This window comes from Narcine bancroftii, chromosome 5 (assembly GCF_036971445.1).
Source record: "Narcine bancroftii isolate sNarBan1 chromosome 5, sNarBan1.hap1, whole genome shotgun sequence".
NCBI classification, from domain to species: domain Eukaryota; kingdom Metazoa; phylum Chordata; class Chondrichthyes; order Torpediniformes; family Narcinidae; genus Narcine; species Narcine bancroftii.
The window spans coordinates 48373050-48396181 of record NC_091473.1 but is presented as its reverse complement, the minus strand read 5'-3'; positions in this window follow the sequence as shown (position 1 = coordinate 48396181).

Here is a 23132-nt window from a genome sequence, read left to right as displayed (position 1 = left end):
TGGCCTCAGCAAGGTAGAGGTCAGTGGGCCAGACCACAAAAGCACCACTAAATTCTGGTCCAAGTGATATCTTGGTTCACTTGTTCGACTTTTGGTTTGAAAAGACATGATTGATTCAAAAAAATGATTTTTTAAAAATGATACAGCACATTAGAAGGCTATCTGGCCCATGAAACCTGTGCTGCACAATTACACTCATTTAATATACCTTAATGAAGGGCTCAGGGCTGAAATGTTGGTTATGCATCTCTAGCTTTGCAGCATAAAGGCCACTGTTTGACCTGCTGTGCTTCTCCAGCATTTTGTGTCTTTTAATCTACCAATCCCATATGTTTTAGAGTGTGGGAGGAAACCAGATCACCTTATTCAGAAGGATAAGAGGTGTATTTTGTGAAACATGCAAGATTCTGAGGGAGATCGACCACATCGAAGGTGAAAGGATCCTATTTCTGGTGTGATAAAACATCGCTCATTGTGAGCAGGTATTTCCTCAATCTGTGACTAGGGATACTTTGGACCTCTACCCAAGAGTGTTGAAGAGAAAAACCGACCTGCTTGTGTATAGGATGGGATTGAGGCCATCAGGCATCAATGAATCCACACTCATCAGCCTCACATGGACATGACAACTTTATGACAACTTCTTCTTTTAAGCAATATAAACTAACAGACCTTCCTGATCCCTGGTTCAGTCCACACACGCAGGTCAAATTCTGGGATCTGTCCCCAGCCATCCCTGGCGTTCCACATTCCAATGCACACCCTAGACCCCCTCACCATGCTGCTGACCCTGAGCCCGGCCTCACGAGTCAGAAGATGGCAGGGACTTCGTGAAGAGTTACAACTGCAAGCTTGAATGGGAATGGTAAGCAGGACTCGGAGAGCCAAGCCACACCTGGGGGAAGGGAAACCAGACGAGGTTGAGGATCACCCACTCCTCCTCAGACGAAGAAGGCTCACTGACTCAAAATGTGATTACGAGGGATTCATATTTCACACATCCGAAGAACCAGCTGCAATCTCAGGAAGCCAACGTCTGTCCTCTCCCCCACATAACTCTTTCTGTGACCTTCTCCCTGATGGCCCTTCCCCTCTCATCTTAAGCACCTCTGTTCATGCAGTATGCCCCTTTTGAGATCGCCCTACCTATTTTTGAATCTGCTGAACCACCATTTTTTTTTAGGCACAAAAGACAAGGGGTGACAAGGGAAGATAAAATAGTCAATAATCAGGACAGGCAGAAAACTGGTCGGCAGAACAAAGACTTTGCTCTTTGGGGCGACAAAGGATGAGAAGTGACATAGAGTTTATAAGATTATGAGGGGCATTAATAGGGAGGACATATCATGAGGTTTGAGGCAACAATAGAAAATAACAAGAGAATACCTGTTTAAGATGAGTGGAGGAAAGTTTAGGGAGGATGTCAGGTGTAGTTTTTTTTTACATACAGAGAGTGTTGGGGACCTGGAATGCATTACCAGGGGTTGTGGTGGATACTGGTACAATAGGGACATTTAAAATACTCTAAGATAAGCACATGAATATAAAGAAAATAGAGGCTGCACCATTTCATCAGATGCAAGGATCGACAACGAGATAGACAACAGACTCGCCAAGGCAAGTAGCGCCTTTGGAAGACGACACAAAAGAGTCTGGAAAAACAACCAACTGAAAAACCTCACAAAGATCAGCGTATACAGAGCCGTTGTCTTACCCACACTCCTGTTTGGCTCCGAATCATGGGTCCTCTACCGGCATCACCTACAGCTCCTAGAACGCTTCCACCAGCGTTGTCTCCGCTCCATCCTCAACATTCATTGGAGCGCTTTCATCCCTAACGTCGAAATACTCGAGATGGCAGAGGCTGACAGCATCGAGTCCACGCTGCTGAAGATCCAGCTGCGCTGGGTGGGTTACGTCTCCAGAATGGAGGACCATCGCCTTCCCAAGATCGTGTTATATGGCGAGCTCTCCACTGGCCATCGTGACAGAGGTGCACCAAAGAAAAGGTACAAGGACTGCCTAAAGAAATCTCTTGGTGCCTGCCACATTGACCACCGCCAGTGAGCTGATATCGCCTCAAACCATGCATCTTGGCGCCTCACAGTTTGGCGGGCAGCAACCTCCTTTGAAGAAGACCGCAGAGCCCACCTCACTGACAAAAGGCAAAGGAGGAAAAACCCAACACCCAACCCCAACCAACCAATTTTCCCCTGCAACCACTGCAACCGTGTTTGCCTGTCCCGCATCGGACTTGTCAGCCACAAACGAGCCTGCAGCTGACGTGGACATTTACCCCCTCCATAAATCTTCGTCCGCGAAGCCAAGCCAAAGAAGAAGAAGAAGAAAGGGAAGGTAGGGATTGTTGTGGAGTTGGTTTACTTCGGTCGGCATAGCATTGTGGGCCGAGCGGCCTGTATTGTGCTGTAATGTTCTATTTTGTAAAATTAGAAAGAGGTATGAATGTGCATAGAATGCACGTTTCTGATTTCTAATTCTGATCAGCAATGAAATGGTCCAATTGTTCTGTGCACGTCTATAGCATCAATGAGCTGTTTTTCAGGGAGAAACACAATAGATTTGAATTATAAATGGTATTGCCAAATAGTCCATTTAGTTTTTTTTTCCCTCCCTGAAGGCATGACCACATCACAATCATCATGTTTGCTTCAGAGAAGTTCAGTCAATTGACAATGATGGGATTCGGAATGCATTCTCATGGACATTCGATGAAAATACCTTGAATATTAAGACAAGCTTATGCTAAGTGACAACTAATGGAATTTTAAAAGAGATAGCTAACTTCAATCACTGCACTCATTGCCAAGAGCAAACTGTGTCTTGAACATGGGACAAGCTTTCTGAAAATGAAGCATCTTTAGTGACTGTGTGTCAGAGAGCCCTAGAGACCCTGAACTGGCCTTTCGGCCCAACTTGTCCCTGCAGACCAAGCTGGGATTCTTCACCAGACCCATTTGCCTTTATATTCTCAAGACATCACAACACATTTCCTTTAATTCCTTGGCTTCCATGACCTTAGACTGATGAGAAATGTTCCATTAAAATCTCACCCACCTTCTGTAGCTCCATACAATGACACCCCTATTGATCTTTAAGGGGACCAATTCTCTCCCTAGCCACTGTTTTAATCTTAATCTACCTGTGGAATCTCGAGGTATTTCCCTTTACCTGCCTGGCAGATCCATCTTATAGAACCATAGTGCACTTTGGCTCAGAAACAAGCCCTTTGACCCATCTATTCCATTCCGAACCGTTATTGTATCTAATCTTATCGACCAGCACTGGGATCATTAGCCCTCCATACCCCTTCCAACCATGTGGCTCTTAAAAGTTTCTCTTAACAATTGAAATCAACCCTGCGTTCACCACCTCCACTGACAGCTTTTTCCACACTCTCACTGTCCTCTGAGTGAAGAAGTTCTCCCAAGTGTTCCCCTTAAACATTTTTCCTTTCACCCTGATCCCATGTCCTCAGGTTCTTGTCTCACCCAACATCAGTGAAAAAAGCCTGCTTGCATGCACCCCTTCTATACCCCCTCATAATTCTGTACACCTTTTTCAAATCACCTCTCATTACCCGACACAGCAGGGAATAAAGTCCTAACCTGTTTAACTTTTCCGTATAACCCAGCTCCTCAAGTCCTGGCAACATCCTTGTAAATTTTCTCAGTACTTCTATCTTATTGACATTTTTCCTGTAGGTAGGTGACCAAAACTGCACACAATACTCCAAATTTGGCCTCATCAATGAGCGATGTTTTATCACACCAGAAATAGGATCCTCTCACCTTCGATGTGGTCGATCTCCCTCAGAATCTTGCATGTTTCACAAAATACACCTCTTATCCTTCTGAATAAGGTGATCTGGTTTCCTCCCACACTCTAAAACATACAGGATTGGTAGATTAAAAGACACAAAATGCTGGAGAAGCACAGCAGGTCAAACAGTGGCCTTTATGCTGCAAAGCTAGAGATGCATAACCAACGTTTCAGGCCTGAGCCCTTCATTAAGGTATTTTCAATGAGTGTAATTGTACAGCACAGGTTTCATGGGCCAGATAGCCTTCTAATGTGCTGTATCATTAAAAAAAACATCCTTTTTTGAATCAATCATGTCTTTTCAAACCAAAAGTCGAACAAGTGAACCAAGATATCACTTGGACCAGAATTTAGTGGTGCTTTTGTGGTCTGGCCCACTGACCTCTACCTTGCTGAGGCCAGGTAACAGCTCTCAGACACCTCCTTTTATTTACCCCTTCCACAGGACCCTACCACAGCTCATCAATGTCTTATACAACTTTATCCTATCCTCCCAACTCCTATACTCAATTCTTTGATTTATGAAGGCCAAAAACTCTGTCCTATCCTATCCACCCATGACACCACTTTCCCCATACTGGTCCCACTTTCAGGAAACCTTCTCCTCCATACTGGTCCCAATTTTGATTTGTTTTGTGGGCAGTCCAGTTAGGCATCTAGTACATGGTACAGCAAGTAAGACAGTACAGGAGTACAGACTTACAGAGAGAGAGAGATCAGTTAGAGCAGAGCAAAGTCAATGTTATTTTATGAGTGTGAGGTTTGATCACAGTGGTAAAGAGATTGTCCTTGAATCTGGTGACATGCAATCTCACACCCTGATGGGAGTGGGGGGCTGAAGAGAGTGTGGCCAGGGTGGCATGAATCTTTTAATACGCCAGCTGCTTTTTTTTTTTTTTATTTTTTTTTTTCACACCATAAATCACATTAACCATGGTACACACTTTTTCCTTTTCACACATATACAGTGCCATTTTCTCCCCCCCCTCCCTCCTCCCATCCCACCCTCCCTACCTCCCCCCACCCGTTCATTTAAGGTATACAATCTAGGATACATTAAACCAGTCAGACAATGTTGTCATTCAATAAAAATACACCAGAAATTCTACTGAGTCCATTCTTTTCATTTCCTTTTCCTTCCGTTAACTTAGGTAATGATTGTCCCCGGTAGGTTTTCGCTATTGTATTTAATGTAAGGCTCCCATATTTGTTCGAATATTTCAATATTATTTCTTAAACTTTCTGTTATTTTTTCTAATGGAATACATTTATTCATTTCTATATACCATTGTTGTATTTTCAAATTATCTTCCAATTTCCAGGTTGACATATACATTTTTTTGCTACGGCTAGAGCTATCTTAACAAATCTTTTTTGTGCATCCTCCAAATCAATTCCAAATTCTTTGTTTTTTATGTTACTTAGGAGAAAGATCTCTGGATTCTTTGGTATATTGTTTTCTGTTATTTTATTTAATATCTGATTTAGATCTTCCCAAAATTTTTTTACTTTCTCACATGTCCAGATTGCATGAATTGTTGTTCCCATTTCTTTTTTACATCGAAAACATCTATCAGATATTGTTGGGTCCCATTTATTTAACTTTTGAGGTGTAATGTATAGCCTGTGTATCCAGTTATATTGTATCATACATAACCTCGTATTTATTGTATTTCTCATCGTTCTGGAGCATTACTTCTCCCATGTTTCTTTTTTTATCTTTATATTTAAATCTTTGTTCCCATTTTTGTTTAGTTTTACCATTTGTTTCCTCATTCTCCTTTTCTTGCAGTTTAATATACATATTTGTTATAAATCTTTTGATTATCATTGTATCTGTAATCACATATTCAAGGTTACTTCCCTCTGGCAAACTCAAGCTGCTTCCTAATTTATCCTTCAAGTAGGATCTCAATTGGTAATATGCCAGCACTGTATCTTGAGTTATATTGTACTTATCTTTCATTTGTTCAAAGGATAAGAATCTATTTCCTGAAAAACAATTTTCTATTCTTTTAATCCCATTTTTTTCCCATTCTCTAAAGGAAAGGTTATCTATTGTAAAAGGGAGTAACTTGTTTTGCGTCAATATTAGTTTTGGTAATTGATAATTTGTTTTATTTCTTTCTACATGAATCTTCTTCCAAATATTGAGGAGATGACGTAATACTGGAGAACTTCTATGTTGCACCAATTTTTCATCCCATTTATATAATATGTGTTCAGGTATCTTTTCCCCTATTTTATCTAATTCTAATCTCGTCCAATCTGGCTTTTCCCTTGTTTGATAAAAATCTGATAGGTATCTTAATTGTGCGGCTCTATAATAATTTTTAATGTTTGGCAGTTGTAAGCCTCCTTGTTTATACCTTTTGTTAATTTATCTAGTGCTATCCTTGGTTTCCCTCCTCTCCATAAAAATTTCCTTATTATTTTCTTTAACTCCTTGAAGAATTTCTCTGTCAGTTGTATTGGCAATGCCTGAAATAAGTATAATATCCTTGGAAAAATGTTCATTTTAATACAGTTTATCCTTCCTATTAGTGTTAGTGGTAAATCTTTCCAATGCTCTAAATCGTCCTGTAATTTTTTCATTAGTGGATAATAATTGAGTTTATATAGTTGGCCGAGATTTTTGTTTATTTGTACACCTAGGTATCTTATTGCTTGCATTTGCCATCTAAATGGTGATTCCTTCTTAAATTTTGAGAAATCCGCATTATTCATAGGCATTGCTTCACTTTTATTTACGTTTATCTTGTAACCCGACACTTCTCCATATTCCTTCAATTTCTTATATAATTCTTTTATTGATAGTTCTGGTTCTGTTAAGTACACTATAACATCATCCGCAAATAAACTGATTTTATATTCCTTGTCTTTTATTTTTATTCCTTTTATATTATTATCTGTCCTTATCAATTCTGCTAGTGGTTCTATAGCTAACGCAAACAATAAAGGTGATAGTGGGCATCCCTGCCGCGTTGACCTGCTTAAGTTAAATTGCTTTGATACATGTCCATTTACTGTCACTTTCGCTAACGGTCCCTTATATAATGCTTTAATCCAATTAATATACTTCTCCGGTAAACTGAATTTTTGCAATACTTTGAACAAATAATTCCATTCTACTCTGTCAAAGGCCTTCTCTGTGTCTAAAGCAACTGCTACTGTTGGCGCTTTACTCCTTTCTACTGCATGAATTAAGTTAATAAATTTACAAATATTGTCTGTTGTGCGTCTTTTTTTGATAAATCCAGTTTGGTCTAAATTTACCATTTTCGATACATACTCTGCTAATCTGTTTGCTAATAGTTTAGCTATTATCTTATAATCTGTGTTAAGTAAAGATATTGGTCTATATGACGCTGGTGAGAGTGGATCTTTCCCTTGCTTTAGTATTACTGTAATTATTGCTGTTTTACATGAATCTGGTAAGCTTTGTGTTTTATCAATCTGGTTGATTACTTCCAGGAGGGGCGGAATTAATAAGTCTTTAAATGTTTTGTAGAATTCTATTGGGAATCCATCCTCTCCTGGTGTCTTATTATTTGGTAATTTTTTTATTATCTCTTGTATTTCTACTATTCCAAATGGCTCTGTTAATTTATTTTGTTCCTCTATTTGTAGTTTTGGTAGTTCAATTTTAGTCAGAAATTCATCTATTTTCCCTTCTTTCCCTTCGTTTTCAGTTCGGTATAATTGTTCATAGAATTCTCTAAAGTTTTCCTTAATTTCTTTTGGATTATATGTAATTTGTTTGTCTTTTTTCCTTGATGCCAATACCATTTTCTTAGCTTGTTCTGTCTTAAGCTGCCCAGCTGCTTTTCCAAGGCAGTTTCTGCCATCAGGAAGGAGGTATAGGTACCACAGGACTCGCACTACCAGACTCTTGAACAATAGACTCATTTAAGGATATACCATTGCTCATTATTTATTACTGTATGTTTTTATACCTCCATCTATATTTGCACAATTTGTTTAAAGTTCTTTCTTTCTTTAAGTACAGTTTACAGTATAGCGATAATTAAGCCTGATTCTCGGGGTTGTAAATGATGTCATGCATGTACTCTGAAACTAAATTTGAACGTTGAACTTTGGGGAGTTTGGATGGAGTCATCAGAGAGAGATGAGATGGGGAGTTGGGGGGGGTGATATTTGTGCGATGGCCTAAGCCACATTCACAACCCTCTGCAGGGTCTTGGCAGCAAGGAGTTAAAGACCTTTAAGCTCATACAGGATAATAGGAGGAGGGGATTTTGTTGGAATGGAGCTCCAGCAGCTGAGAATGCATTCAGAAGATATTAAAAACTCCCGCAGGAGCACATCCACACTTCCAGCATTGCCTTACTCGTTTCACTCTGCTACCACTCGGATCTCGGTTCGCTTTAATATTCCCCGAGTAATCCCTGAGTAAAATCAGCTCCTTTACTGTTTTAACATGGCAGGACATAGCTGTGGCCAGCATTGCTTCTGATTAAACAATCCTTTAAATTCACTTGTAATTCTCCCACCCCAAACTGCAATGGCAGTTTCCTCTAATTCTCAACACTTGGAGTTTAATTAAATGTCATTTTGTGCAGATTATGATGCAGCTCGTCTGAACTTTGGCATCACTGAAATTATTTTGAGATCTATTAGATTTTGAGGCAGAATTGAAAAGGGCTGGCCTTTCTTGAGCATCTTGGCTACTGAGCACAACTTGCTCTGTTGAGGTGAATGCGTGATGAGGCCTTCTGAAGCCAACACCCATCTTTGCCAGCTCTCCCGTAAATCTCTGTCAGCGTTCCTGATATTTATTCATTGAATTTTCAATGGTCCACTCCCTCTGCTACTTTCCTAGCTGCAATTCACAAGCCCGACAACCAATGCCAGACATCTGTGGCCAACGGTGACTGACAGGACTGTTGGACCATAGATGCACCTCCATGCCTGATCACACCTCCTGGCGCAGAGCAGTGAGGACCATTCACCAGTATGTTAATGCCTTTCATTCAAACTCCCATTCTTGTTCTTTCCCTACCCCTTTGTCTCCTTTCTTCTAGCTCCCCATCCCCTTCCCTCTTCTATCAGAGAGCTACCCTTAACCCTCTGCCTTCTATCACTTCTCATCTTCTTTCTCTCCAACCCTTCCACCTGTCACCTGTTTCCTATGCTCCTCCTGTTTCCCTTCTTCTCTCCTCTCCTCTCCTCCCCCTTTCCTCCACTTTTTTATTCAGGTGTCTACCTGTTTTCCAGATACCTGTTGAAGGGCCCAGGCCTGAATCTTTAGTTACCCTTCACTTCCTATGGACACTCCATGATCTGATGAATTTCTCCAGCATTTTTGTGAACTGCACTTGAATCCATCATCCTCAGATTTTTAATTTAAACTGCTGGTCTCTACCTGAATGTCGACTGTCTGCTTGCCTCAGCAGACGCTTTTTCCACTGATGTTGGGTGAGATGAGAACTCGAGGACATGCGTTAAGGATGAAATGTGAAATGTTTAAAGAGAACATTAGATGAAACATCTTCATTCGAGAGATGATTGAATAGGTATATCAATTAGATAGGTACATGGATGGGAAGAGCATGGAGGCCTATGGTCCAGGTGCAGGTGATTAGTTCAAGGCAGAATAGTTTGGCATGGATCAAGTGGCATAAAGGGCTTGTTTCTGTGCTCTAATGTTCTTTATTGCCTGGTCCATTGAGTTTCTCCAGCAGTAGTTTCCTTTATATATTCTCACTGTTGATTCACTGGCCAGAGCTAGTATCAGAACTGCAATATGCTTTCTTCTTCTGAAGATGGTTGCACTGATATAGACCCATGGAGTCAAGGAGCACGGAAACAAGCCATTTGGTCCACTGAGCCCATGGCAGCTATCCACTTACACTAATCTGACACTATTCCAATTTTATCCATCCCTCATTCCCATCATCTCCCTCCAGGGTCTACCACTTACCCACACACTAGGGACATCTTACTGAGGCCAGTAAATCCACCAATTTACATGCATTTTGGATGTGGGAGGAAACCAGAGCACCTGGAGCATGTGCAATCTCCACATAGACAGCACCTGAGTTCAGGATTGAATTCAGGTGTTGGTGCTATATGGCAGTGGGTCTGTCAGCTGCATCACTGCATTCTGGGATCACTGCATCTCAGCTGGCTCTAGGTGCAGGGCCAGCCACTTAAACAAACACTCTGGCTGATTTAATTTGCATTCTGGGCTTAGAAGAGTTTCTCTTTCTCTCCTCAATGTACATTTCTCTCTCTCTTCACTCTCTTGTTCTCTCTCTCTCTTTCTCCCTTATTCTCTACTCCTCCCTCTCTTTTGTTCTGAAACCTCTTCAATCCCACCAAGATTTAACTCCCTTGCTTTACCATCAATTTATAAAGGTGGAGATCTATATTTTGCTTTATCGAACCTCAGGAGTAGGATCACAAAGTCAGCGTGGAATCTGAATGGGAAGTGTTGTTACTGAGGATGTTAGACCACATTAAATAATACTTTCACATTCAGTGCTCTGTGTTCACACAAAGTAAGAGCCTTCAACAGTTCTGACAGCAAGACTTTTCTTCTGTTGACCTTTCAATTGTGCTTTTATTTAAAGTGAAAGCAGACAACAAGGTTTCAGTGCTGATAAGAGTTTATTGGCACATTTTCAGGTCCAGTGGGATTAAATCAAGCTTTCAGCCCTCTTAGACAAATAGTGTTCCTATATGAAAAGTCCTTTCTTTGCATTGAGATAATGGGAAACCATGGGAAACTATTCTGTAACTCCCACTCCCCCAACCCCCACCCATTCTCCATGTCCCATGATAAACAAAGTACCACTGCCTTAAAACTGGAGTTTACCTTCGCTGATCCAAGATGTATTGTATTTCGGGTTAACATTTCATGAGTGGGATGTTCCCCTGGAATGTCCCAAAATTATTGAAGGCTGCAGACTGTGCTGGTAAGTTAGAAAGGGTGGGTGGATGGACAGCATGGTTATAGTAGGCCAAAGGGTCTGTTTCTGTGCTGTAAGGTTCTATTACACCAAATAAAAGGTGCAGTGCATGGGTCAGGAATGCAGAGAAGATCTGTTCTGAACAGTTGGATGCTTTTTAATTGATTATCTTTATTTTTCCAGATCTGGTTCCAGCAGCAAAACCAGCATTTATTTCCTATCATAGAACCTTAGAACACTACAGCACAGAAAACAGGCCATTCAGCCCTTCTAGTCTGTGCCAAAAACATTGTACCTCTAGTCCCACTGACCTGTACCCATTCCATCCAAGTATCTATCCAATTTATTTTTAAAATATAAGAGTGAGTCTGCATTTACCATGTCAGATGGCAACTCGTTCCATACTCCCACCACTCTATGAGTGAAAATGTTCCCCTAAACCTTTCTCCTTTCGCCCTAAAGCCATGTCCTCTTGTATTTATCTCTCCTATTCTAAGTAAAAAGAGCCTACTCTCTTTATTTACTCTCTCTATTCCTGTCATAATTTTGTAAACCTCTATCAAATCTCCCCCCATTCTTTTACACTCCAAGGAATAAAGTCCTAACCTGTTTAATTTTTCTCTGTAACTCAACTCCTGAAGACCCGGCAACATCCTAGTAAATCTTCTCTGCACTCTTTCAGTCCCTTCCTGTAGTTTGGCAACCAGAACTGCACTCAAGCCTCCAAATTTGGTCTCACCCATGTCTTATACAACCTCACCATAACATCCCAACTCCTGTTCTCAATATTTTAATTTATGAATGCCAAGATTCCAAAAGCTTTCTTCACAAATCTACCTGTAACTCCACTTTCAAGGTATTATGTATCTGAATTCCCAGATCCCTATGTTCCTCCACACTCCTCAGTGCCCTACTATTTACTATGTATGTCCTATCTTGGTTTGTCCTTCCAAAATGCAGCACCTCACATTTTTCTGTATTACATTCCATCTGTCACTTTCAAGCCCATTTTTACAGTTGGTCCAGATCTCTCTGCAAGCTTTGAAAACCTTCCTCATCATTCACAATCCCCCAATCTTAGTGTCATCAGCAAATTTGCTGATCTAATTTACTACGTTATCATCCAGATAGCACCACCACTCTCTGTCATCTCCAATTCAGCCAATTTCAAATCCAGTTTACAACTTCTCCATGGATACTTAGTGTCTGAACCTTCTGAAGTAGCCTCCTGTGTCTTTGTCAAAGGCTTTACTAAAGACCATGTAGACAACATCCACAGCCTTTTCTTCATCTACTTTCTTGGTAACCTCCTCAAAAAACTTTAAACATGACCTGCCACGCACAAAGCCATGTTGACTAATCTTAATCAGCCCTTGGCTGTCCAAATGCTTGTACACCCGATCTCTCAGAATATCCTCCAATAATTTACCTACTACTGACATCAGGCTCACCGGCCTGTAATTTCCTGGTTTACTTTTGGTGCTTTTTTTTAAACAATGGAAAAACATGAGCTACCCTCCAATCCTCTGGCATCTCACCTGTGGATAAGGACATTTTAAATATTTCTGCCAAGCCCCCTGCAATTTCTACATTCGTCTTCCTCAAGGTCTGAGGGACTATCATGTCATCCCCAGGGGAATAAGCTACTTTATTCACTGTAAGGCAGTAAGCACCTCCTCCTCTTTAATCTCTATATATTTCATGCCACTACTGCTTGTTTCCTTTCCTTCCTTATTCACTATGCCAGTTTCCTGAGTAAATACTGATGCAAAAAAACTGTTTAAGATCTCCCTCAATTTTGTGAGGCTCCACACATGGACAACCAGTCTGATCTTTTAGGGGACCAATTTCGTCCCTTACTATCCTTTCACTCTTAACATACTTGTGGAAACCTTTCGGGTTTACCTTCACATTATCTGTAGCCTCATGTCTTCTTTTTGCCTTCCTGATTTCCTTCTTGAGTATTTTCTTAGATTTTCTATACTCTTCTAGTGCCTCATTTGCTCCTTGTTGCCTATACCTGCTATATACCTCTCCTTCTTCTTAACCAGATCACCAATATCCCTTGAAAACCAAGGATCCCTATGCCTGTTAACTTTGCCTGACAGGAACATACAAGCTCTGCACTCTCAAAATTCCACCTTTGAAGGCCTTCCACTTACTGAACACGTCCTTGCCAGAAAACAACTTATCCCAATCCCCTCTTCCTACATCCTTTCTCATTTCCACAAAATTGGCCTTTCTCCAATTTAGAATCTCAACTCAAGGACCAGACCTATCCTTATCCATAATTAACTTGAAACTAATCACATTATGGTCACTGGACCCAAAATGTTCACCTACACATAATTCTGTCACCTGACCTGTCTGGAGGGAGATCTTCTCTTGTTGGTACCTTTATATATCAATTTAGAAAACTTTCCTGAACACATTTGAAAAATTCCAAGTCATCCAACTCGTTTATAGTATGGAAGTCCGAGTCAATATGTGGAAAGTTAAAATCTACTATCACAGCTTTCTGTTTCTTACGTGGGTCTGCTATCCCTCTACAGATTTAATCCTCCAATTCTTTCTGACTATTGGATGGTCTATAATATACCCTTATCAGTGTGGACACATCTTTCCCGTTCCTCAACTCCACCCATATGCCCTCTGTAGATGAGCTCTCTGGGCTGTCCTGTCTAAGCACAGCTGCGATATTTTCCCTGACTAGTACTGCCACTCCTCCCCCTTTCATCTCTCCTCCTCTCTCACATCTGAAACAATGGAACCCCAGATCACAGAGCTACCAGTCCTGCCCCTCCTGCAACAGCAGTAATGTCATAATCCCATGTGCCAATCCACAACCTAAGCCCGTCTGGCTTTCCGACAATACTTCTTGCATTGAAATAAATACACCTGAGAACATTTCATTCATTTACAAACATGCAGTCCTCACGTGACCTTTATCTGTCTCCACCTCACTATCTACTCTAACACTCTGGTCTCCCACCCCCTGCAAATCTAGTTTAAACCCATCAGAGCAGCATTAGCAAACTTCCCTGCAAAGATATTTGTCACCCTCCAATTCAGATGCAAACTGTCCCATCAAAGCAGATCTCACCTTCCCTGGAAGAGAGCCCAATGATCCAGAAACCTGAAACCCTCCTGCCTAAACCATAGACATGTGTTGAACTGCATTATCCTCCTATTTCTAAACTCACTAACACATGGCATGGGTAGCAATCCTGAGATCACTATCCTGCAGGTCCTCTCCTTCATCCTTGCACCTCACTCCCTGAACTCTCCTTCCAGGACCTCCCCACCCTTCCTACCATGTCGTTTGGATAATTTCTTCTGACTGTTCACCCTCCCTCCTGAGAATGCCATGAACTCGATACGAGATATCTTGGACCCTGGCAACATACCATTTGGGATACTTGATCACCTCCACAGAATCTCTTGTCTCTCCCCCTAAAGATGGAATCCCCTCTGCAGCTCACCTTTCTCAGCCCTTCTTTAGCCACAGAACTCCATCCATGCCAGAGGCCTAATAGCCATGGCTTGTGCCTGGTAGGTCATCTCCCTCAACAGTATCCAGCATGGTGTACTTGTAATTCAGGGGAGCGCCCACAGGGGTGCACTGCACTGCCTGCCTGTTCCCTTTCCCTCTCCTGACCATTATCCATTTACCCTCCTCCTGCCTTCCAGGTGTAATAATGCCCCCATTACTCCTATCAATCATCTCCTCTGCCTACCGAATGTTCCAGAGTTTATCCAACTCCAGCTCCAATTCCTTAACTTGGTTTTTCAGGAGCTAATCACCCCTGACCTTCAAGGCCATCATGGGATCAACCACATTGTTGTGGGTCTCTAATCAAAGCTAGACCAGAACAATAAAGATGGCAGATTTTCTCCACTGAAGATTATTGGTGGGTTTAAAGGCAATGCAAATTTCATGGTCCTGATTACGATTGTCTAGTTTTTATGAAAATCAAGAATATAAGATGGAGTGGACACATATATTGGACACATAAAAATGAAGGAAAATGAACAGCATGTTCAGCACAAATACTTGGCTGAAATGCCTGTTCCTCTGCTGTGGTGTTCTATGTTCTCCGTTCTTTTAATTCAACATCTGCCATGGGGGGATTTGAATTTAGGTCTTAGAATTGTTTGTCCCTGTCCCAGGGTTACAAGTTGGGGCATTGAACTGCTGTTGAATCCCTGGTTGTGAATGGTCTCCTAGGATTACAAATCCTTCCTGTCCAAGTCGAATGATCATATTTCCAGTCTCCTTCCCACCATCCCAAGCTCCATTCCAGCAACTAAAACAATCACAAAAGGAGCAACAACACACTCGGCTGGAGGAACTCAGCAGACTGAGCAGTATCAATGGGAGAAAAACCATTGTCAAAGTTTCAGGCCAGACCCTTCACCAAAGCTTGATGAAGGGCTCTGACCTGAAATGTCCACCACTCTTTTTCTCCCTCTGATGCTGCTCGGCCTGCTGAGTTGCTCATGTAAATTGTGTTTTGCAATAACAGAATGAGGCCCATCGGTCCATCTGCTTCTGCTGACATCATCAAGGATGAGAAGGTGACATGGGAACTGAAACGATAATGGACGTCATGTTGTTACACTGGTGCAGCGATTGGCGCCATTGTTTCATTGCTCCAGATTTAATCCCAACCTCAGATGCTGTCTGCATGGAGTTTGCACATTTTCCCTGTTACCACACGAGTTTCCTCTGGATTCCTCCCATGTCTCAAAGATGTGAGGGCTGGTCGGTCCTTTGGTTACTGTAAGTTATCCATAGTGGGTAGATAAGTGAGAAAAGTGGCAAAATGGCTTTCTTACTTTGTCATATGAAAGTATAACATAAAGGAGCCTGAACCTATTGAGAATAGTGATTTATTGGATTTAAGATCAGCTTCAATGGCTGGGATTAAAAACGATTGGGAACGAGATTTGAATATAATTATTTCCAATGAAGATTGGTACTCTACTTTTAGCTTGATTAATGATTCTTCATTTTGTGTAAGGCATGGCTTATTACAATTTAAGGTGGTGCATAGAACACATATGCCCAAACTTACATTCTCTTGATTTTATGCAGATGTTGAGAAATGTAAAATTTTTGAAGCTTCTGATTCATATATTTTGGGAGTGCCCAAATTTAGAGAGGTTTTGGAAAGACATTTTCCAAACCTTATCAACGATATTTAAGATTAAAATAGAACCTTGTCTGTTAATTGCCTTATTTGGTTTTTCACGTGAGTCAGATACACTTCTGTCTGCATCTCATGAGAAAGTTTTAGTCTTTACCACGGTGGTAGCCAGACAAGAATAATGAGGGGAAAAGGATAAAAATGCTTCAATTAAATTAAATGAGCATTAATGCTAAAAAAAACACACATACACAGATGTTTCCCAAGATCCATCTTGAAATGGAACAAATGACTGATCTTTAATCTTCTCCAATATACCTTTGTGGTCATTCTGTCACTCTAGTTCAATGATTCTCAACCTTTTACTTTCCACCAAGTATTCCCTATTGCCATAGTTGCTCTGATTAAGGGATTGCTTAAGGTGGTATGTGGGTGGAGAGAAAATGTTTAAAAACCCTCTTTTAACTGTACCTAATTGGTCTGTTATGTCCAAAGGAAATCGGCCAATGACAAATTTTCTCAAGCAAAATATTTCAATTGGGTCAAGAGCAGTGATTCTCAACCTTCCCTTCCAACTCACATATCACCTTAAGCAATCCCTTACTAATCACAGAGCACCTATGGCGTAGGGATTACTTAAAGTGGTATGTGAGTGGAAAGAAAAAGGTTGAGAACCAGAATCTTGCTGATAGACAAGCACACACAGAGAGAGAGAGAGAGAGAGAGAGAGAGAGAGAGCACCCAAGGTAACTAAGTAACCCTGGACTAGTGTGGAAACAGTCAGACCTTCGTCAGGATGCATTCTCTGAGAGGTTTCTCTACCAATTGTAGTCAACAATTGAGAAGTAAAGGTAACAAGAGTTTCAGGCATGAGCTCATTATCAAAGTCTGAGTGCATAGCTTAATGAAGAGCTCAAACCCAAAACATTGTGTACCCTTCACTTCCCATGGATGTTGCTTGACCTACTGAGTTTATCCAGCACTTTTGTGTGTTGCAGTCAACATTTTGGATCATTTATCAAGACTAAGATAAAAATTGTGAAATTACATTTATAAAAGAGGAACTGGGGAGAGGCCCAGAGGTGATAGGACAGAACGTATGAGAGCCAAATAAAGCTCCATGTCCTCCTGAAGAATGGGTCCCCTGCATAGCTATGGCTGAGGTGAGGAGAACCTTATCCAAGGTGAACTTACACAAGGTAGCAGGTCCAGACAAAATACGTGTACTCAAGACTGTGCCGACTAATTGACAGAGGTCTTTACCAACATCTTCAACACCACACTGCAGCAGCCCATTGTCTCCATGGATTTCAAGACACCCACCATCATCCTGGTCACAAAAAGGGTGACAGTAGCAGGCTTCAATGTTTACCACCCCATGGCATTGACCTCTACCATTATGAACTGCTCCAGGCATCTGGTGATGGAATGTATCAAAGCACGCATCAAGGATACACTGGACCCATTTCAATTTTCCTATAGAAGAAACCATTCCATTGATGATTACAAATTCACTGTTAATTAGGCTCTGCAAATACCTGAACATCCTATGCCCAAAGTGGGGGAACTAGTTCAGGCCCTGAATAAGGAGAAACAAATCATAACCTCATGCAGGATAACCTGAAATTTGACCACCAGGTTGGATTGGTGGTTAAGAAGGTGAATGCTATGTTGGCTTTTGTTTCAAAGAGGATTGTGTATTAGAATAAAGAGGTGTTGATGAGACTCTGTGGTGCACTGGTGAGACCTCATTTGGAGTACTGTGTGCAGTTTTGGGTCCCTTATCTTAGAAAGGATATAGCAAGGTTGGAGAGGGTACAGAGGAGATTTACCAGAAGGATTCCAGGAATGAGAAGGATAATAGATGAGGAACGCTTAGCAGCACTTGTACTCTATTCATTAGAATATAGAAAAATGAGAGGGGATCTCATCGAAACATTTCGAATGGATGCTTTCCCTGTTGGGTGATTCCAGGATAAAAGGACACAATCTTAGAATTAAAAAGTACCAATTTACAACAGAGGTGAGGAGAAATTTCTTTAGCCAGCGGGTAGTAGATTTGTGGAATTTGTTGCCACATGCAGCTGTGGAGGCCGGATCTTTGGGGGTATTTAAAGAGGAAATTGACAGGTGTCTTATTAGTCAGGGTATCAAAGGATATGGGGACAAGGCTGGAACTTGGAACTAGATACAAGAACAGTTTAGCTCAGGGAGAAGACTCGATGGGCCAAATGGCCTGCTTCTTTTCCCTTTGTGATGATCCTATAGCCTTGTCCCTACATTCTGTCCTGTGCCACTTGGAGAATGACGCCTCGTAGGTTCATTGACGAGCTTGGCGTTTAAAACGCAAGAACATAAGAAGTAGGAGGAGTCGGCCATCCAGCCCATCGAGTTTGATCCACCATTCAATGAGATCGTGGCTGATCTGTTGATAGGCTCATCTCCACCTATTTCCCCATATCCATTAATTCCCCTCCTATGTAAAAATCTATCCAACCTTGTCTTAAATATATTTACTGAGGTACCTTCTTCTGCTTCAATGGGCAGCGAATTCCATAGATTCACCACCCCCTGGGAAAAGCAGTCCCTCCTCCATTCTAAATCTACTACCTTGAATCTTGAGGCTTTGTTCTCTCATTCTAGTCTCTCCCACCAGTGGATACACCTCTGTCTTAACTATGCCTTTCATAATTTTATTCTACAAGATCCCCACTCATTCTTCTAAATTCCAGCCCAGATACAATTACTACAATAGCCACATTCCTACCAGCCTAATGTAGAGGGAAACCACTGTACCTGCAGATAGCCAACCTGGGAGGCTGGTCCCGACATGCTGCCTCTCAATCACCAGCCCATATAAAGACTCGAGGCAGCCCTTCCTAAATCAGTCAGCCACGTGGAACCAGAGGCTCCAGAGACCTGGTGTTCAACTTTAAGCTGGATTAAAGCCTGTAGTATAGTCTTCTTGAGTTCTGTGTTTGTTTTCTGAACCACAGTGCATCACAATTTAATCAGCTTAAAAATTTAAGGATCATGGAGAGATTCCTCATCCTTGAGAGGCTGGACATAGACTCAGTACCCAGACAATCCAACGTACTTTGAGATCTGGAACAATGCGATTGAGATGATCATCCACTCTCAAGTGGAGATCATCAATATGAACCAGAAGAAGCTTATGGTCCTATGCACCAAGATTGATCCCATTGCTTTCCAGGCCATCAGAGACTGGACAGACTTTGAACCTGTAATGGCCACCATGGAAGATATGTAAAGACACCTGACAAATATACTCTATGCCCGGTACCTGCTCAGCATCAGAGTACAGCAGCCAGGTTAGACGGCCAACGCTTACCTGGGGGCTCTGTGAGAGCTATCATGCCTGTGTACCATTGAAGCTTGCATGACTGCTGGGGAGGTGGAGTGGCTCATCCAAGATGCATGGGTGTGATGGATGTGGTCAAGAGCAATCTGACAGAAATTGTTGAAGGAGAGCATTGCCTCCTTCATCAGGATCATGGAAGCTGCAGCTTACCATGTGGAGGTCTTTGATGCTCGCCTCCACCATTCACAAGCCTGGCCAATGCTGACAACTACAGCAGTCGCTGATGGGCCTCACAGGGAAAAGACAACCGCCACCGTTCCCACCAGCTGCGGCTGTAAGTACTGTGGGCCCCAGTATAGGTCAGACAGGCACTCCCAAAAGAACTTCCCCTCAAGGAACTCACACTGCTGCCAATGTGGGAAGAAAGGCCACTTCGCTAAAGTGTGCCTCTCCAAACCCACCAGGAGCGCTGCAGCCCTCTGTGACCAGCCGGGAGTGCCTCCCAACCCTCTGGGCCCCTCCACTTGCGAGTGCCGGGTAATGCCATTACCCTGTCCGTCACTTTCTGCCTCACTGACGTCACTTCCGGCCCAGCCGTCGAACCATGCCACTGCTTTGTGCTCACCATGGATGCCGCCATCTTTTGCCACCCAACTTCTACCCGCACAGGTGACATCACTTTCAGCCGGACCGCCGGGCCAAACATCCTCTGGACGCCACCATCATGGGCCAGCCATCCCCCAGCCGCACCGACCCGAGCTGCACCGGCACGCTGACCAGACGTCGTGGTCAATACGTGAGTGCACAGAACTGCGCACTCGTTAAACCCCATGCTCCAAAGGCCACCCACCAACTGCTGCTTGCCACAACCGTCGGGGAGCAGCGACTCGGGCCCTAGCATCAACCACGTTGGCAGAGGACATTCCCCATGGACTCAAGCGCTCAACGATGGACATCACTGTCAATGGGAAGGTAACAAAACGCCTGTTTGATAGTGGCAGTACTGAGAGCTTTGTGCACCCGAATGTGGTTCGGACAATGAAGCTCAGGGTGTACCCAGCAAACCTCCCCGTCGCTTTTGCATCCCAGGACCACCCGATCACGGCACATGGGTACTGCTCAGTGAAGTTGACAGTGGGGGGTGGTGGTGGGGTAGGGGAGCAGAAAGACATACCAAGGGCTCAGGCTACTGGTCATGCCCAAGCTCTGTGCCTCGGTTATCCTATGAATAGACTTCCAGTGTCACCTCCACAGCCTCACTCTTGCCTTCATTGGGCCACTTCCCCCCCCTCACCATCCACAACACAAAGTCCAGCGACCGTTCCAAATCCACCTGCGGACTCTCCATCCTTCGGGTATCCCCACCATCCCTTTTCAATTACCTAACTCCAGTCTGCAAACCAATAGTGGCCAAAAGCAGGTGGTTCTGTGCAGCCGACAGGGTCTTTATCAAGGCTGAGGTGAAACGACTCCTGGCAGAGGGTGTTATAGAACCCAACAGCATCTCCTGGAGAGTCGAGGTCCTAGTGGTAAAAGGGGGCAGCAAACCAAGGATGGCCATTGAGACCATCAACCGGTACACCCAGCTGGATGCCTACCCACTGTCCTGCATCGCTGGCATGGTCAATGAGATTGCCCAGTACTGGGTCTTCTCCACCATTGTGCTGAAGTCGGCCTACCACCAGCTCCCCATCCTCGCCTGGGCTAAACCTTATATCATCTTTGAGGCAGATGCATACCTCTACTAGTTCTGTCTGGTCCTGTTTGTGGTCACATTTTTCAGTGGGAAATGGACCGCATGGTAGACTGGCACAATTTAAAAGCGACCTTCCTGGTCACCATCTGTTGCCACGACCAACAAGACCACAATGCCAATCAGGAGAGATTTATCTGGATGACAGAGACAGTAAACCTCAGCTATAACAGGGAGAAGTGCATGTTCAGAAGCACCCGCCTCACCATCCTGGGGTGCATCATGGAACATTCTCTAATGGAACTGCTCTTCCTCCACACACTCAGGTGCCTATGGCATTTTTAGTATTTCTCCCAGTGGGTCCCTTGCTTCTCTGACAAGGTCCAGACCACCACCTTTCCCTTCCCCGCCGAGGTGCAAATGACCTTCGCCTGCATCAAACAGGACATTGCCAATCCTACAATGCATGCCATCATCGAGACCACCCCATTCCAGATGGAGTGCGATGCCTCTAACATTGCCATCCCTGTCACCCTTAACCAAGGGGGCAGACCCGTGGCCTTTTTCTCGAGAACCCTCCACGGCTCAGAGCTTGGGCACTCCACCATTGAAAAGAAGGCCCAGGCGATCATGGAAGCAGTCCACCACTGGTGTCACTACCTGGCAGGTAGGAGGATCACCCTTCGCACAGACCAGCACGCGGTCGCATTCATGTTCAGCACCACCCACAGAGGCAAGATCAAAAATGACAAAATCTTGCTCTGGAGAGTCGAGCTGGCCACCTTCAGCTATGACATCCAGTATAGGCCAGGAGAACTCAATGACTCCCCTGATGCCCTGTCCCGGACGTATGCCAGTGCTTAGTCTGAACAACTGCAGGCACTGCACAACACCCTCTGCCACCTGGGTGTCATGTGCCTGTACCATTTCATTAAGTCCCGGAACCTCCGCTTCACCATCCAAGAAGTCCGGACCATGACTGAGTCCTTCAGGGTCTGTGCAGAGTGCAAACCGTGCTTCTTCCACTCAACACAGGCCCACGTGGTGAAGGCTACTCAGCCCTTCAAGCGACTCAGTATTGACTTCAAGGGTTCACTTCCTTCCATAAGTAAGAATGTCTATTTCCTCTTGGTTATAGACAAATACCCCCATTTTCTCTTCTCCATCCCTTCCCTTGACACCTCCACTGTCTCAAGGCACTGGTGCAGATCTTTACCATGTTCGGATACCCGGCATTCATCCGCAGTGACTGGGGATCCAGTTTCATGAGTGAGGAGCTGCACCAGTACCTGACGATGTGAGACATTGCGTCTAGTTGTACAACTGGCTACAGCCCCAGTGGCAAAGGGCAGGTAGAAAGCGAAAATGGGGTAATCTGGAAAGCAGTCCTGGCCATGAGGTCAAAAGGCTGGTCCATCAACTATTGACAAGTGGCCCTCCCCGAGACACCACACGTCATATGGTTGCTTTTGTGCACAGGTACTGCTTTAGTTGCCCATTCAGAGCCAGCTCTTCAGCGCTTGACGTCCTGTTTTGCGGAAACTGCCAAAATGTTTGGCCTGGAAGTCAGCCTGAAGAAAACTGAGGTCCTCCATCAGCCAGCTCCCCACTATGACTACCAGCCCCCCCACATCTCCATCGGGCACACAAAACTCAAATCGGTCAACCAGTTTACCTATCTCGGCTGCACCATTTCATCGGATGCAAGAATCGACAACGAGATAGACAACAGACTCGCCAAGGCAAATAGCGCCTTTGGAAGACTACACAAAAGAGACTGGAAAAACAACCAACTGAAAAACCTCACAAAGATTAGCGTATACAGAGCCGTTGTCATACCCACACTCCTGTTCGGCTCCGAATCATGGGTCCTCTACCGGCATCACCTACGGCTCCTAGAACGCTTCCACCATCATTGTCTCGGCTCCATCCTCAACATTCATTGGAGCGACTTCATCTCCAACATCGAAGTACTCGAGATGGCAGAGGCCGACAGCATCAAATCCATGCTACTGAAGATCCAACTGCGCTGGGTAGGTCACGTCTCCAGAATGGAGGACCATCGCCTTCCCAAGATCGTGTTATATGGCGAGCTCTCCACTGGCCACCGAGACAAAGGTGCACCAAAGAAGAGGTACAAGGACTGCCTAAAGAAATCTCTTGGTGCCTGCCACATTGACCACAGCCAGTGG